The sequence below is a fragment of the Zingiber officinale genome, chromosome 1A (genome assembly GCF_018446385.1).
Source record: "Zingiber officinale cultivar Zhangliang chromosome 1A, Zo_v1.1, whole genome shotgun sequence".
In the NCBI taxonomy this organism is placed as follows: domain Eukaryota; kingdom Viridiplantae; phylum Streptophyta; class Magnoliopsida; order Zingiberales; family Zingiberaceae; genus Zingiber; species Zingiber officinale.
In genome coordinates, this window is record NC_055987.1 from 189,158,292 (window position 1) to 189,174,594 (window position 16,303).

General features: G+C 43.2%; 1 long non-coding RNA gene across 1 annotated transcript; it reads left to right on the plus strand.

Annotated features, from left to right (window-relative positions):
* Nucleotides 1-12,569: 12,569 nt before the first annotated feature.
* On the plus strand, nt 12,570-13,091 carry LOC122013612. The gene is made up of 3 exons (XR_006120595.1): nt 12,570-12,607; nt 12,806-12,871; nt 13,048-13,091. It is a non-coding gene; the product is annotated as an uncharacterized LOC122013612 (long non-coding RNA).
* Nucleotides 13,092-16,303: the final 3,212 nt, after the last annotated feature.

Below are 16,303 nucleotides of genomic sequence, written 5' to 3' on the forward strand. Positions count from 1 at the left end.
GACTTCATCAAATCGTTGAGCGGCGACGTTAAACCCAGGTCTCCACCGACGGTCGAGCGGCGACCTTAAACCCGAGTCTTCGTCAAATCGTCGAGCGGTGACATTAAACTTAGGGCTCCATCGACGGTCGAGCGACGACCTTAAACCCCAAAGGTAAAACCTGATAAATTCCTGAGGTTGAATGGTGGCTCAAACCCGCAGAGGGGTCGTCCGTTCGAGATTATATAACTAATAACTACCCCCGGTCGAGAAGACTGTGCGCAAACATAAAAAAGGAAAACATCGCTACAATGAGCGAGCATGCATTTCATTAACAGAAAGAGCACCACTGAAACGGCGAGAATACATTCAAGACTTACAAAAAAAAAATTCCCTACAAACTCCTTGCTCACTCGATACATTCAAAAGCCTCGTCAGGTATGGAATCGAGGAGCTGGACGCGATCAACTGCACCATCGGACAGGGCTTCAGAGAGGTGGTCATTCGTCCTCAGCTGGCTAATCGTTGCGTCGATGGCCGGCTAATCGTTGCTCATCGGACGATTCGCTTGGCTGCCTTGTCAAAGAACTGGTTTGAGTGGAGATATGCCCGCTTCATGATCTCGAAGCAGTTTGGCTCGTCTGCCTGGTAAATTACCAGAGAAGAGCGGGCGACCTCCAAAGCTTCTTTGAGGGCCTTCAGCTGACCTTGGAGAGAAGTCACTTCAACCGATCGGTCGTCTCATTCGGTGACCCGCTTGTCTTCAACCCCCTTAAGCTTCTGAGCTAGATTTCGAGCATCCTAGTTTTTCAGTTCCAGGTCGGCTATAGCTTGGTTCTTCTTGTTGGTGGCCAGCTCGATCTTGTGATCGTAAATTTTTATTTAGGACTCGAGCTGGCCCAACATAATGGCCTGATCGGCGGACTTCTTCCGCTCGACCTCCAAGAGCTTATTAGCCTTCTCCAGATCGGCCTGCAATTGGGCAACGGATGGCCCCTAAGAGGAAGAGGCTCCCCCAGAAATCTTAAGCTTTTTCAACTCCTCCTCCACAAGCGTTAGGCGGTTGCACACCGCCACGCTTTCCACCCAGTACTGCCGCGAAGCGCAAAAAACGTTAGTACTGAATGGAGGTAAAAACATAAATTGATCATTGCATACATACCCCGGTGGACATTTGTAGGTGGTTGTTGGCGAGCAGCACAGCGACATTGTTGCATCGCGTGCTCTAACTTCCTCCTAGACCTTAGCGAGCGGGCCGCGGATGTGTATATGATGTTCGGGAGTTTACAGTTGATCGCCGACCGCCAGGAACTCCTTCGTCGGGAGGTGGAGAATGGCCGTCACGGATCTATGGCCGCTCGGGGCTGACTGAGAAGAAGCCGCGAGGCCAGAAGCTTGGGAGGCCAAGGCCGGAAGGATGTCGGATCGTAAGACCCTCCGCCGAGCCGGAGGAAGAGAGGAGACTAGTGGTTGGACTGCGATCGGTTCGGGTGGTAGATCAGCAAACGAGGTGGTCCGATCGGAGGAAATGGCCTCGACTATCTCAGGAACGACCGGAGAGGAGGTGCCACCCCGCTCAGGAGAGCGCACCACTGAAGTAGCCGAACAGGATGGGGCGGTCGTGTGGCGTCTCTTACGCTGAAGTAAAGGAACCTCACCAGAAGACCCCGAGCCCTCGACTTGGGTGGCAGGCTGCGACTCAGGAGGAAGTGGGTCCATAGTCGGTTCAGTGTGGGGCGTCTGATCGGCAGCGCCTTCTACTTCAGTTGGCATCGCCTCGCTCTCACCTTCATGAGAACTGACTGGGATCAGGCCGAGGCTCACCATCTCTTTCACCGCAACTGTCTCTATCTCAGCCTGCTTGAGCTTCATCAGACCGGCCACCCGAGCACGCATCATGATGTCGGCTGCAAAAGAAGGAAAGAATCAGTTAGACTCAAGGGAAAAATGTCGAGAAATTTCATACCTAGGCTGCTCGGGAGCTTCGTTCGGATCGGGCTCAACCCAAACATGTATATAACACCCTCCGGCAGCAGCTTGTTGATGTCAAACTTCTGGTCGGATAGCATGTTCACCGCATGGAGGTATTCTGGTGGGGTCTTGTACTTCTTCAAATCTGGCTGAGGTGGGAGCCCGACCTGCCAGGTTGTGCGAAAGCTCGGCCGCTCGGGGAGTATCAAGGAGAAGAAGTTTTCCTTCCGGTGCTTATTAGAAGTAGGCATTTTGTCAAAAAAGACCAGGCCGACTAGAGACTGGAAGAGGTAGGTGCCCAGTTTGGACTGCTTGGGATAATAGAAATAATGAAACACTTGTGGAGTAAGCGGCATGTCGTGCAGCCGAAACAGCACGACAACACCGCACAGAAGACGGAAGGAGTTGGGGATGAGCTGGGGGAGCGGGACACGGAAATAATTACAAACTTCTATTATGAATGGGTGGATAAGAAATCGGAGACCGGCCATGAATTGGTCTCTGAATAGGTAGATCGTGCCGATCGGAGAGTTGTTCGACCGATCGGACGGAGAAGCCAAGACAATCTCGTGTCAGAGGGAATGTCGAAGGCATTTATAAGGCTCGCCGCGTCGCCCGCATCAAACCGGGTTTCCATTGTGGTGTACTATAGGCCGGGAGCAGGGTCTGACGGCTGCGATAAGCTAGCCATCGCCGGAAAACAAAAGAACAGGGAGATGGACGGAAAAGGGGATGGGAAAACACCAGAGCAAAAGCGGGAAAGCAACAGAAGAAAAAGAACCAAGCAGGAGCAAGGTCGAAGAGGTTACATAAGGGGATCGCTGAGGGGAGAAGTCGAGGTTCACCGGAGCACTGGACACGAGCAGGATCGTCGGAGCACATGGAGAAGACGCCAACGATCAAGAAGAAGCCGATATTGCAGCTTTATAAAGAGGGTGTTCGGCCGATCGGAGGCGTCCGATCTAGGGCACCAAATCCAAGGTACAGATCCGATTGTTGAATTTGAACCGCCGAGCGTCACATCACCCCTGTCTCTTCGATCGTGTGGTGACGGCGGCAGTGCCACGTGGCGTTCGCTTATAGGAAGGCCTTAATGGGGAGAATTTGCATGAATTTCGAGATGATTTGGGCGACATCAGCATTGACCGCCCAGCTCGCGCCCCTCCAGGAATGCTAAGGGGAAAATATCCAAGTACAAATGCTCAAAGTGCTGATCAGCGCAGGAAGATCAGTCCCACACGGGATGATTGGGATCCAACCAGTATACTGGTCAATCGGATACCAGACTACTTGTCTAGTCAGTCGGACTTGCAGCCTCCTTCGACTAGACTTGAGGGGAAGCCACATGATCCGGTGGTAAGGTGGGGTCCACCCGGGAGAAGGTCATGGCCACGTGGAAGGTCAGGATCAAGGCAGTCAATGTTCCTGGATCATCGTCCGACCGGACGCCCTACTCATCCGGTCGGATCAAAGAATTGTCAGACCAGCATCACTACAGCTCGACCAGGTACCGAATTTCTGACGCTCAAAGAAGTCCATCGCCGAAGAGTGTGCCGAGTAGTCGTCCCACTCAGACTCTCACCAGGTCCCAGATCCTACAACGAAGAGACACGACTCACTCGTTTGGCAATAGGGGTCAGATCAGTCGAATAGCAGCAGAGCGGTCTTCCCGCTCGGCCCTAGAGACGGCAGCGCCAAGACATTGGCGGTTAGCCGAGCGGCTCTCCCGCTCGGACTAGTAATGAACAAAGGGAGCAACTGGGAATATCTTCTTAGGAACCAGTATCGCCAACAGGCAGCATAACTGGTGCCATGGTCAGACAGAGAATCGTACGGTGGAAGCTTCTACTGTCATGTCAGGGATATACTCAGGTTGTTGAGGTATGGCGCCAGGCATGCTTTCCTGACACGTCCTTTTAAGGTATGCTTTGGGGAGCGGGCATGCCTTGGGAAGCGTGCACGCGTCTCCTGGGAGCCCTATATAAGGACCTCAGGGGTTTCGATGGAGGTATGCTCATTTTACTGTAGCTACAGTTACGCTGCCACTTTCATCTCTTTACTTTGCTTACTCGCTGCTTTCGTCGGAGAACTGACTTGAGCGTCGGAGGGCCCTCGCCGGGGAACCACTCCCTGGCTCGGCAACTGACGCTTTTGTGCTTGCAGGCTAGTCTCATCAGAGGTCCACGCACCACCAACAGGAGCGCCACATCCCCAGCGTCCATCACCTTGACTCTCGGACAGGATCAAGGCTCTTTCCCTCTTCTGTGGTGTTGAGGTTCGCCCAACCTCAAATGGTCTTCTCTTGTCTCAGCAAAAGTATGTCATTGATCTTCTCTCCAAACACCACATGCTTGACTCCAAGCTGGTCTCCACTCCTATTGTTGTTGGCTCTCGTCTTACTTTACATGATGGGTCTTCATTTTTTGATGCGACTAAGTTTCGACAAGTGTTTGGGAGCTTACAACATCTCCGTATGACTTGTCTTGATATTTCTTTGCGGTCAACAAGCTCTCACAGTTTATGCATGCTCCTCCAGAGACACATTGGGGCGCTGTGAAACGTCTACTTTGATATCTCAATGGTACTAGAGATCTTGGCACCCATCTTCTTGCGAATACACCTCTTACTCTTCATGGTTTCTCTAATGCAGACTGGGCAAGAGATCCAGATGATCGGTGTTCTACGAGTGCATTTATTATTTTTTTGTGTGATAATCCGGTTTCTTGAAAATCTACTAAACAGCGCACGGTTGTGCGTTCTTCGACTGAGGCTGAATATCGCACCATTGCCTCTGCGACATCTGAGATTCAATGGATTAAATCACTTTTGACAGACCTGCTTCTTCAGGTTACCACGCCTGCTGTGTTCTTCACTGATAATTTGGGTCCCACCTATCTTTCAGCTAATCCTGTTTTTCACTCTCGGATGAAGTATCTGATTATTGACTATCACTTTGTTCGTGATCTGGTGCGGGCCTCCGAACTACGAGTTATTCATATTCTTGCTAAGGATCAGTTGGCTGATGCACTTACACTACAACAAAAATGTTAAAAGACAACACCCCTACGACAACGGTTTTAAGAGAAAGTGTTGCGTATTTGTTCAAAGACAACGGTTTTTATCAAAACCATTGTCTTTGAACTCCCCATTAAATATAAAAGACAACAGTTTTGTGAAAACTGTTGTCATTGAGTGACTTCTTTTTAAATCAACAACACTTTTTACAAAGGTTTTCTAAATCATTGTCTTTAAGCGCGTTTTTAGGGGCTACGACAACAGTTTTGATAAAACCGTTATCTTTGACTATATTCGTTTTCGTCATTTCCCCTTGCAGTTTTGCTTTCCCTCTCTCTGCAAATCTTTTCGGCGCCTTATTTTCCCCTTCGTGTTCCCGAATCCGAAGTCATTTTTCTTTCCCACTCCCCATACAATCTCTTCACGCCATCCCGTCGACCGCTGGATCTTCCTCCACAACGGTGTGCTCTCCTCTCTCTCTCTCATTTTCACCCTCACTCTTGATTTGTCTACCTTTGCCTCCTAAAGGTTTGAGATGAACCATGTCCTTGGTGCGCTCCTTGCATCTTCCCCTCTTCTGGCGCAAGCCTGGACCCGCTGCCTGGGTGCCAATGTAGGTAGCGCCAACTTCATCATTGACAGGAGTGACGACGCGGTCTTCATCACCTTCTCCGGGACGCAAGCCGTCGCTTCATCATCTGGCCTTGGCAGAGGGTTCTTCGAACCTGTTTCCCTATATAGCGACACACACAACATCTTCGCACCGCTGGGAAGAGGCGAGGAGGATGACGGCGGGAAGCCGCAGCCCATGCTCCTCCAGGCCAGTGCCCTCCGCTTGTTTATGAGCTTGTACGACACCTCCGAGTTCTAGGTCTGCGCTCGATCTTTTTTTCCTTCGATTAGGGTTTCCTCTACTTCAGATTCAATCGAATTAGGGTCATTTAAAAAAAAAATAATTCACCAAATCATCTTAATCGTATCATTAATTGAATATGGCGATCATTTTCCATGAGATTTGTTCCTCTAGTTTTTCTTAATGACTTCTTAGATCAGAGAAGAACATGAAAACATACGTCTGTTTCGCATGTAAGCAAGCTTCTTCTGCAGGGTCTACAGCAAACTGCAAAGGCATCAGGATTTTAGCCATGGCATCCTTGTTTATTGTTGTTTTTGTTCATGTCTATAGAACTACAGCAGAGTCGGAGATGCATATTTCTACATTATATGCTCCAAGAAGACTGCCCATTTTCTAACAAAGAGAGTCAACAAGTTTCAATCAAAATAGGCTAATTTTTCCATGCCTGGAGAAGGCAACAGAATCTTTGATGTCCAAGTAAGTTTAATATGCTTTCCACCATAAAATTAGCATGTGACCTCTTCTATAATCCTTTTGTTGTTTAGTCAGTATTAAGATAGAAGTTCTGATTTTAAATCATTAATTAGTATTAGGATGGCGTCGAAGCCGCTGGACTACGAGTTGCTGAATGAGAATGTGAAGAAAGTTGCATATGCTATCAGAGGGGAGCTTTACCTACGGGCTTCGGAGTTGCAGAAGGAGGGGAAGAAGGTTATGATGCTTTCTCATACACAATTTTCATTGATTGTGCCACAACATGATTTGAGTTAAATAGAATAAATTTTATTGAAAGAGACTCTTATTTCGATTCCTAAAAGATCTGACTTTGATTGTTTTTTTTTTCCATTCTTGTTATCTGGTTGAAGATATCTTCCTGGGTTATTTAGCAGTGTATATGTTTGCTTTTTTGCTTGTATCAAGATATGAAGTGCATGTTGGATCCTGTGGTAGTTTTGATGTGATCAACCAAGTTGGTTAGGTCCTGCGTTTTGTCTGATCCCTGTGTCTGAGTGTGCAGGAACTTAGGAGTACAGGAAGTCGAGCAGAAGACGTAGCTAGCGAGAAGGACGGCACGGGAAGGGAGCCGACGGGCTCGGTGCGTCCGAAGGACGAGAGAGCTGCGGAAGAGTACTCCGGTGGAGCGAGAAGAACGTGCGCGGCGTTCGAGGGACGAGAAGCCGAACGGAAGCCTGCTCAAGGAGAAGGTCGGGAACTGGGTTCGGGTGAGCCCTATTCCGGATGGCCGCAATCACCCAAGGAGTCGAACCGGAGCAAGTCAACTTGAAGTTGACTTGTCAACGGTTCGGTCGACCGAACCTAATGATCGGTCGACCGAACCCTACTTTAACCGAAGCCAACCGCAACAGATACGTCGAATGCCACGTCAGAAGCTGACCGTTGGTGAAGCTGATCGGTCGACCGAACCTCCTGATCGGGCAACCGAACTGAAGATTATCCAGAGATCAAGTCGAGCAGTTTGATCGGGCCAACTCAGCTAGAGACCGTTGGCCGATCGGTCGACCGAACAAAAGGATCGATCGACCGAACCTAAGCTCAATCCACAGAGACTGTACCTGGATGGAAGAATAGGCAGATATAGCAGGTTCGGTCGACCGAACCTGGGGATCGGTCGACCGATCCCTCTCGAGTCAAACCTGATCCCGAAGGATCAGGTGATCTGATAAGCTCGAGAACCCCTATATAAAGAGGGTCTCGGGCAGCTTTACGGAACAACGATTAAGAACAAAATTCAACTCTGTATTTATTGTTTAAGCAACCTCTGTGCTCTCAAAGTATACAAGGCTTCTTCGCCTTCAAAGAAGAAGTTTCTTACTGCGCTTTCCATCGCCCTGGATTAACAACCCTCTTAGTTGTAACTAGGTTAAAACTCTGAGTTTTATTTCTTTTCTGTCATTTTGTTTTGTTATTAAGTGTTGCTTTATTTTAAGAGTTGAAAAGCTTTGAGGAGGGTTATTTTTACTTGCAGGCAATTCACCCCCCTCTTGCCGGTCCCCGCTGCACCAACAAGTGGTATCAGAGCCTGACAGCCTCAGAAGGACTAACCACCGTCTGAAGCACTAAGATCAAGACAATGGTCGGCGCGAACATTCATCCCCCGAAGTTCGACGGAGATTTCGCTACATGGAAGCGAAAAATGGAGGTATTCTTTAAAACAGACTTTGATATTTTAATTACTATGAAATATGGTTTTGCAGCTCCTAAAGACAAAGAAGAAAACACGTGGAGCAAGAAGGAGCAAGCCGATTTCGTCGCCAACGGAAAAGCTGAATTCCACCTCCTTAGCGTTCTGCCACCTCAGGAGGTAAGTCGGATCGGAAGCTACAACTCAGTGAAAGATCTCTGGGAGAAATTTCTGGAGCTTCACGAAGGTACCTTTGAAGCGAAGCTGGCGTGGCGCGCGCGACATCCTCCGGACACAACTAACAAACCTCCGGATGAACAACGGCGAGAAGGTAGCACAACTCCAAGCGAGAATCAAGGAGCTGATAACGCAACTAACGAACCTTGGAGAAGAAGTAACCAACCGGGATTCCATCCGATACGCGCTCAATGCCTTCCCGAGGAATTCAGAATGGGCGTCCTTAGTAGATGCTTACTACATCTCTAAGGACTTTGAGGTAAGTAGCTTAGAAAACTTGTTTTCAACTTTCGAACTTCACGAGTCTCGACTTGCAGAAAAACCAGTAGAGAAGTCGAACCTCAACGTTGCCCTACGAGCTGAAAAGGACGATCCCGACTCCGAAGCGTTAATCGACGAAAACGAAGTTGCGTTAATGGTAAGACATTTTAATAAGTTTTTTAAATCTAACAAGTTTAGATCGCAGTCAAGTAAACGTCATCAAAAAGGAAGGACAGTCCGGTGCTACAATTACAACGAAGAAGGGCACATCAAGGATGATTGCCCAAAATTGAAGAGCAAACAGAAAGATAAAGAAAGAAGCAAGAAGCCAGCTCGACCCAAGCATAAAAACCTGAAGGCGACATGGGACGACTCTTCATCCTCCGAGTCAGAAGTCGAAGTATTCTCAGGATTAGCTCTACTAGCTAACCATCAAGAAGAGTCAAGCTCAGAGATGAGCATCGATGAAGGGGGAGGAACATCAGAAGAGGAAAACTGCAGTGAAGGGGGAGCCTCACTGAGTCAGGTAAGTCAGGTACGAAATCTAACCCTGACTCAGTCTTTTCGCTTTATTAAATCACTTTCTAAAGACTTATTCGATTTAGAAAAAGAAAATAAATAATTGAAAATGAAATTAGCAAAAGCATGTCCACTTGAGATGTACGATAGTATAAAATCAGAAAATGATAAATTAAAATTAGAAATTGAAAAATTGAAATCTGATGCATGCTTAAATAAATTTCCTAAATCAAAATTAAGAACTTATGAAAAATTAAATTGATACATTAGAAAACACCAGGGTCAACTTAGAAAAGTGCCCAAAAATCATGTACCCCCTAAGTTTTTGACCAACCCTGCAGGAAGGAACCTTTATTGGGTTCCAAAATCTTTGTTAGTTTAAATTTCACTTTTAGTTAAAAGCTTACAGTGAGAAAATTAAACATTGAAATTCTTTATGGAAGCTTTGTCTAAGGAAGTGGTTGTTGCTCCAATAACCAAGAAGGTCTAGTGCCTCGCCACGACCTGGAAGCTAAAATATTGAAAGAAAATGTTTAATTAACTTTATGAAGAAGCATTAAAAATAAAAATTAAATAATGCTTTGAAAGTTTATCAAACATTTTTTTACTTAGAAATTTTTCTTGAAAATTCTAACTTAAAATTTTTTTTAGTTAGAAATTAGAATTTTTTCAAACCTCATTCTTACTTAAAATTTTTTAAAAAAATTCAAATTTCTGCGAAATCATATTTATTAAATAGAATTTTTTTCTAAAGTTAAAAATTTTTCTAAAATATTTTTTGAATTCTCACCCCGATTTTTGTTGTGATCAAAGGGGGAGAGAAAAGTACAAGTTTAGGGGGAGTTAGAAAATTAAAATTTTAATATTTTTTTCTCTAAACCGTGTTGCAATTTTATGTATTGCAAATTTATGCTATACTTGTTAGTTTAGTAATTTTCTTAAAATTACGCTTGTCTAGTTTTAACCCTAACTTGAACTTGGGTTGATGCACATCAAAAAGGGAGAGATTGTTGGACCCCGTGGTAGTTTTGATGTGATCAACCAAGTTGGTTAGGTCCTGCGTTTTGTCTGATTCCTGTGTCTAAGTGTGCAGGAACTTAGGAGCACAGGAAGTCGAGCGGAAGACGCAGTTAGCGAGAAGGATGGCACGGGAAGGGAGCCGACGGGCTCGGTGCGTCCGAAGGACGTGAGAGCTGCAGAAGAGTACTCCGGTGGAGCGAGAAGAACGTGTGCGGCGTTCGAGGGACGAGAAGCCAGACGGAAGCCTGCTCGAGGAGAAGGCCGGGAACTGGGTTCGGGTGAGCCCTATTCCGGATGACCGCAATCACCCAAGGAGCCGAACCGGAGCAAGTCAACTGGAAGTTGACTTGTCAACGGTTCGGTCGACTGAACCTAGTGATCGGTCGACCGAACCCTACTTTAACCAAAGCTAACCGCAGCAGACACGTCGAATGCCACGTTAGAAGCTGACCGTTGGTGAAGCTGATCGGTCGAATGAACCTCCTGATCGGGCGACCGAACCGAAGATTATCCAGAGACCAAGTCGAGCAGTTTGATCGGGCCAACTCAGCTAGAGACCGTTGGCCGATCGGTCGACTGAACAAAAGGATCGGTCGATCGAACCTAAGCTCAATCCACAGAGATTGTACCTGGATGGAAGAATAGGCAGATACAGCAGGTTCGGTCGACCAAACCTGGGGATCGGTCGACCGATCCCTCTCAAGTCAAACCTGATCCCGAAGGATCAGGTGATCTGATAAGTTCGAGAACCCCTATATAAAGAGGGTCTCGGGCAGCTTTACGGAACAACGATTAAGAACAAAATTCAACTCTGTATTTACTGTTTAAGCAACCTCTGTGCTCTCAAAGTGTACAAGGCTTCTCCGCCTTCAAAGAAGGAGTTTCTTACTGCACTTTCATCGCCCTGGATTAACAACCCTCTTGGTTGTAACCAGGTTAAAACTCTGAGTTTTATTTCTTTTCTGTCATTTTGTTTTGTTATTAAGTGTTGCTTTATTTTAAAAGTTGAAAAGCTTTGAGGAGGGTTATTTTTACTTGCAGGCAATTCACCCCCTCTTGTCGGTCCCTACTGCACCAACAGTGCACATATGCCTTTGATTCTTTTTATTGTTAGCTTGTTGGGATGCCACTTGTGAGATTAAAATTTGAGGTTATAATACTGCACTCCCCTTGCAATTTATTTTTAAGAAACAATATACAAGTTGGACTTACTTTCCATGAGATTGGTTTTTTTTTTATTGTTCGCAGATTATTTTCGCAAATGTCGGGAACCCTCATGCTCTCGGATAGAAGCCACTAACATTTCCCTGTCAGGTTTCCATTTTCTCTTTATTCTTTCTTAAAAACTACTTGTATCAAAGTGTTGATCATTCTTCTCTATTGCTTGACTTGAGGAACTCAGTGAGAAAAAATCATCTTCACAAGTCAAAAATTTCTTGTACATGGAGCAATTTCTCCTTCTCTATGCTCCCTGAGATAAAGAGACATTTTCCATTAGATTTCTCTTTTTAATGGTGTAATTTTTTACCTATACTATTCTCCAGGTGGTAGCATTGTGCCAAGCTCCATTTCTATTGGATGACCCTAATGTCGGGCTTTTATTCCCAGCAGATGTCTTTGCAAGAGCTAAACATTATCTTTCATTGACTTCGGGTGGTTTAGGTATTCACATATTCCTACAATTTTCAACTAGCAGTCTGCTTAAACCTTTTCCTTTTTGATGCAGTCTGTTTCTCAAGCTAAATTGCTTTGCAACTTGTTTCCTTTTGTTAACGGTGATCTAGAAAAGAAATGTATTCTGTACTTGTTTGTGCATTTGTAACCCAAGCAATTTTTATGTTGGCCTTTTCATAACATTTGTGTTATATTCCAGTTTTTAGTTGTATCTTTATATGTAACAAACCCAAAACATCATCTGCAGGCCTTGTTATTTTTTCATGTTGATGAGTAAATATTGTTTTAGCCATTCTGATAAGAATCTCAACTTTCTTTCGAGCAATCAGGTGCATATAGTGATTCTTGAGGACTTCCTGGACTTAGGAAAGAATTTGCAAAGTTCATTGAAATATCTATGCTTGAGTTGGACTTTTTTATTTCTTCTTCTAACTCTTGACATTTGTATGGTCGATAAGTCATTTGCAAGGGATGTTCAATCAAACTATCAGATTATTAGAAGCAGGTATCGAGCCAGTGTGACTATGTAAGTCCATTTGCATGTCTAAATATCATTTTGTTTCTCATTCAGCCACCATATTTTATTATCATCTTTTTTATGCCAGATATGTATTTGACGGTCAACCTCCAGAGTTGAAGAAACAAGAACTTGCCAAAAGGCTAGTCTTTACAGTTTTGTCATTGTCCCCCTCCTTTTTTTTGTTACAAGATAATGATAATCTTTAAGCTTATTTTATTCTTTAGATATTTAAAGAGGAAAGATGCAACTAACGATCTGAACACAACAATTGAGGTCATTGCTTGTGCATAACAAGTACCTTTATTGGGACTCTTTAGTGTGCTAGAATTTCTTTTGTTGTCTTGGTTACATTTGTTGTTTACAGACTGATGATCTAGAGGGAATTGAAAAGTACAGCAAAAGGACTGTCAAGGTAATCTTTGATATTGCTATTTTATTGGAAATTACCATGAGGATCTTATTGATTATGATGCAATCAATATAAAGTTAGCATGCTGATTATCTATTTTCTTCATCTGTAACATAGAGTTTCTTTAAATATATTTTGAACTTTCAAATTACTTTCTTGAAGAATTTGATTCCAGTAGATGACTGTAGAGTTTTTTCACAGGTAACCAAGCAACATAATGAAGATTGTAAACGTCTCTTAAGACTAATGGGTGTGCCTACTATTGAGGTAAACTAGTCAACTTTCACTTATTGAATTCTTTATCCTTGCTACAAGAATTTGAACTAACAATGACACAATTTTACTTTCTCTTGCAAACATTTCCTAAAGCTGCATGCAATTGCTTAATATACAAGTATTATATCTCTAGTTTTAGAAGCTAAACTCATCTTTCTGATCTAAAGGCACCCTGTGAAGCAGAAGCTCAATGCGCAACTCTTTGCAAAAGTGACAAGGTAAAATGATGCAATGTAACACATTCTATTTTATTTTTTTAACTTTAATATCCTAAACGTATTTGTTTGTTATCAATCTCTAGGTGTTTGTGGATGCCTCAGAAAACATGGATACTTTAACTTTTGGGGTACCAAGGTTTCTCCATCATTTAATGGATCCTAGTTCCAAAAAAATCTCTGTGATGGAATTTGACGTTTCAAAAGTATATTTATTCTGCTTATTGCTAATTGAATTACTGTATTTATTCTCATCCTTATTTTTCAGGTTCTTGAAGAGCTAAGACTCACTATGGATCAGTTCATTGATTTGTGTATTCTCTCTAGATGTGATTATTGTGATAACATTAAAGGTAAACTTTCTTATGAGATATTGTACATTCAACAAGTTTAACATACAAGGCTAGTACTCTACTGCTTATTGTTTACGAAATTTGATAACTAATGTTCATTCAAATCTCTAGTATGATAATGCTTGTGTGGTTGAATATGGTGTCAGTGCTACAATTGTTCCATGTCTATGTTACTTGGACTTGATATAGTTCAACATGAGTATGATCGCAATCTCTGACATGGCTATTTTTACAAATTGTACATGTGTTTAATAGGATTAGTGATTGTTCACTCTTAGTGTCACTGTTTGAGTGTCATTATCTAAGTATCTATATCCAATGCAGATTTGGGTAGTTATGTCATGCTTTGGAAATTTCCATTTTTTTTAAATGTTTTGTTGAAGGAAAAAAAACTTTGTTTCTGTAGGATCGAAAAGAATTTAGATATCTCCACAATAGCATGATATTGTCCACTTTGGGCCTAGGCCCTCATGGCTTTGCTCTTGGGCTCTCCCCAAAAGGCCTCATACCAATGGAGATATCTTTTCTCTTATAAACCCATAATCTTTCCCATGTGTTTCCAATATGGGACTATGTTTGCAACCTTGCAACCCCAACAATCCCCCCCTCAAACAAAGGACCATAGGCTTCCCATGTCCGATCCTCGACCCACCAGGTCTTCCTGCCCCTCAGTCTACCCGACCTACTAGGACTTCCTTGCCTAGCCGCAACTAGGACTTCCTGCCCCTCGGTCCACCCGACCTACTAGGACTTTCCTTGCCTAGCCGCAACTAGGACTTCCTGCCCCTCGGTCCACCCGACCTACTAGGACTTTCCTTGCCTAGCCGCAACTAGGACTTCCTGCCTGGTGTCTGGTCCTCTTGATCCGAACATAGGAGCCCCCACTTTCTTTGTTCGAGGTCAATATTGTACTCACATGGTTCAATCAGGCCATATCTCTTGTGCACAGTCGGCGGTTAAACCTTCTGGCAGTCCGGGCTCTGATACCACTTGTAGGATCGAAAAGAATTTAGATATCTCCACAATAGCATGATATTGTCCACTTTGGGCCTAGGCCCTCATGGCTTTGCTCTTGGGCTCTCCCCAAAAGGCCTCATACCAATGGAGATATCTTTTCTCTTATAAACCCATGATCTTTCCCATGTGTTTCCAATATGGGACTATGTTTGCAACCTTGCAACCCCAACAGTTTCTACATTTGATGTTCCATGAAATAAATTATACACATACCTTTGCCCAATACCTCATTCTAACATTTGATGTTACTTGACGCTTATTTAGTTATTTCTGCATTATGCAAGGACTGACGGTTAAATTATATTTTGTGAATACCAGAGTTCTTTTCCTTTCAGACACAGCCTTGATATTCCTCTTCCAATGTGTTACTCATGAATGCAACTGATTGAGAGAGGATTTATTATTACTATTATTAGAACCATATTTCGATAAAGCTCCTTGAGTCACATGGAGTACATTAGTTGGAAGAGTTTCTCCATTTCTTCTAGCAGTGGTTAACAGTTCTGCAACATGTACAAATAGATACTCAAAGATTATCTTCAAGGGTAGTCATAAGTTTGAATCAATGTAAAACTTGATGAAGTTGCAAAAAATCCTCTTTAAACCGGTCATTAGTTGAAAACATAAGAGGAAAATTTGCAATTGTCTGTTTTATTCCCTAACTGGATGAAAGTAGTTTTTTAGTTGCTCTTATTCTTTGGTAGTCATATTTATAGTAATTTTGACTATAACCACCTCAAACACGCAACTTCAAGTATAAAATGGCTTGTTTCCTTGTATTGCTTATTTTCCAAGAATTCATGTTGTCATGTAGACTATAATATGGAATTATAGAATTTTATAAGTTTTGTTGAATTTTTCTTTTGCAAGTCGGGCAATTCGTGAAGCTTGAGTTTTTTTTATGCAAGAAGTGAGCTTTGTTAGGATGTTGCTTGCCTTGCTAATTTGTAAATTAAAAGTCATATGGAGAACAACAAATGGAAAATATGTGATTTAATGTATATGGAGAACAGTAATGGAAAACATGTGTATTTTGATGAGTAACAACTCATTTTGTATATTTTTGTATATGTGTGGCTACAAGATGAATTATATATGGATGTTTATTTTGGATTTAATGTAGTAAATATTTAGTTTTGTATTGGTGGTTTGCTTATATAAAATAAGATTGGTTGTTTGATATTAATGAACATTAAAGACAACAGTTAAAAATGTTGTAAAAACTATGTAAACCACAACGATTTTTTTTTGAAAAAAGTGATAAAAGACAACGGTTTTATCCGTTGTAAAATATATTAAAACTGTTGTAAAAAAAAAAAAGTAAAACGAGTAAATATTATCTACCACAACAGTTTATATCTGTTGTAAAAAGAGTCTACTATAATAGTTTATTTATGTTGTTGAAATTAGCTACCACAACGGTTTTAAACCGTTGTCGTATCCTTCGTAGCCAAATTTTGAGCATATATACAACAACGGATAAAAACCGTTGTCAAATGTCTACAAAGACAACGGATTCAAAACCGTTGTCGTAGGGCAATACATTCTACAGCGCCCTTAGTTACAACGATTTTTTGACCCTACGACAACGGATAATATTCGTTGTTGTTTGCCGTTTTTGTTGTAGTGTTACCTAGTCACTTTCTCGACCTCGACTGTTTGCTATTTGCAGCAAGTAGGGATGTAAATGAGCCGAACCGAGCTGAACAATTTTAGGCTCGGGCTCGGCTCGTTTAAGTTATATTCGGGCTCGAGCTCGGCTCGAGCTCGAATCGAGCTTTTATCACAAGGCTCAAGCTCGGTTCGTTTTAGAATTATCAAGCTCGCGAACAGTTCGA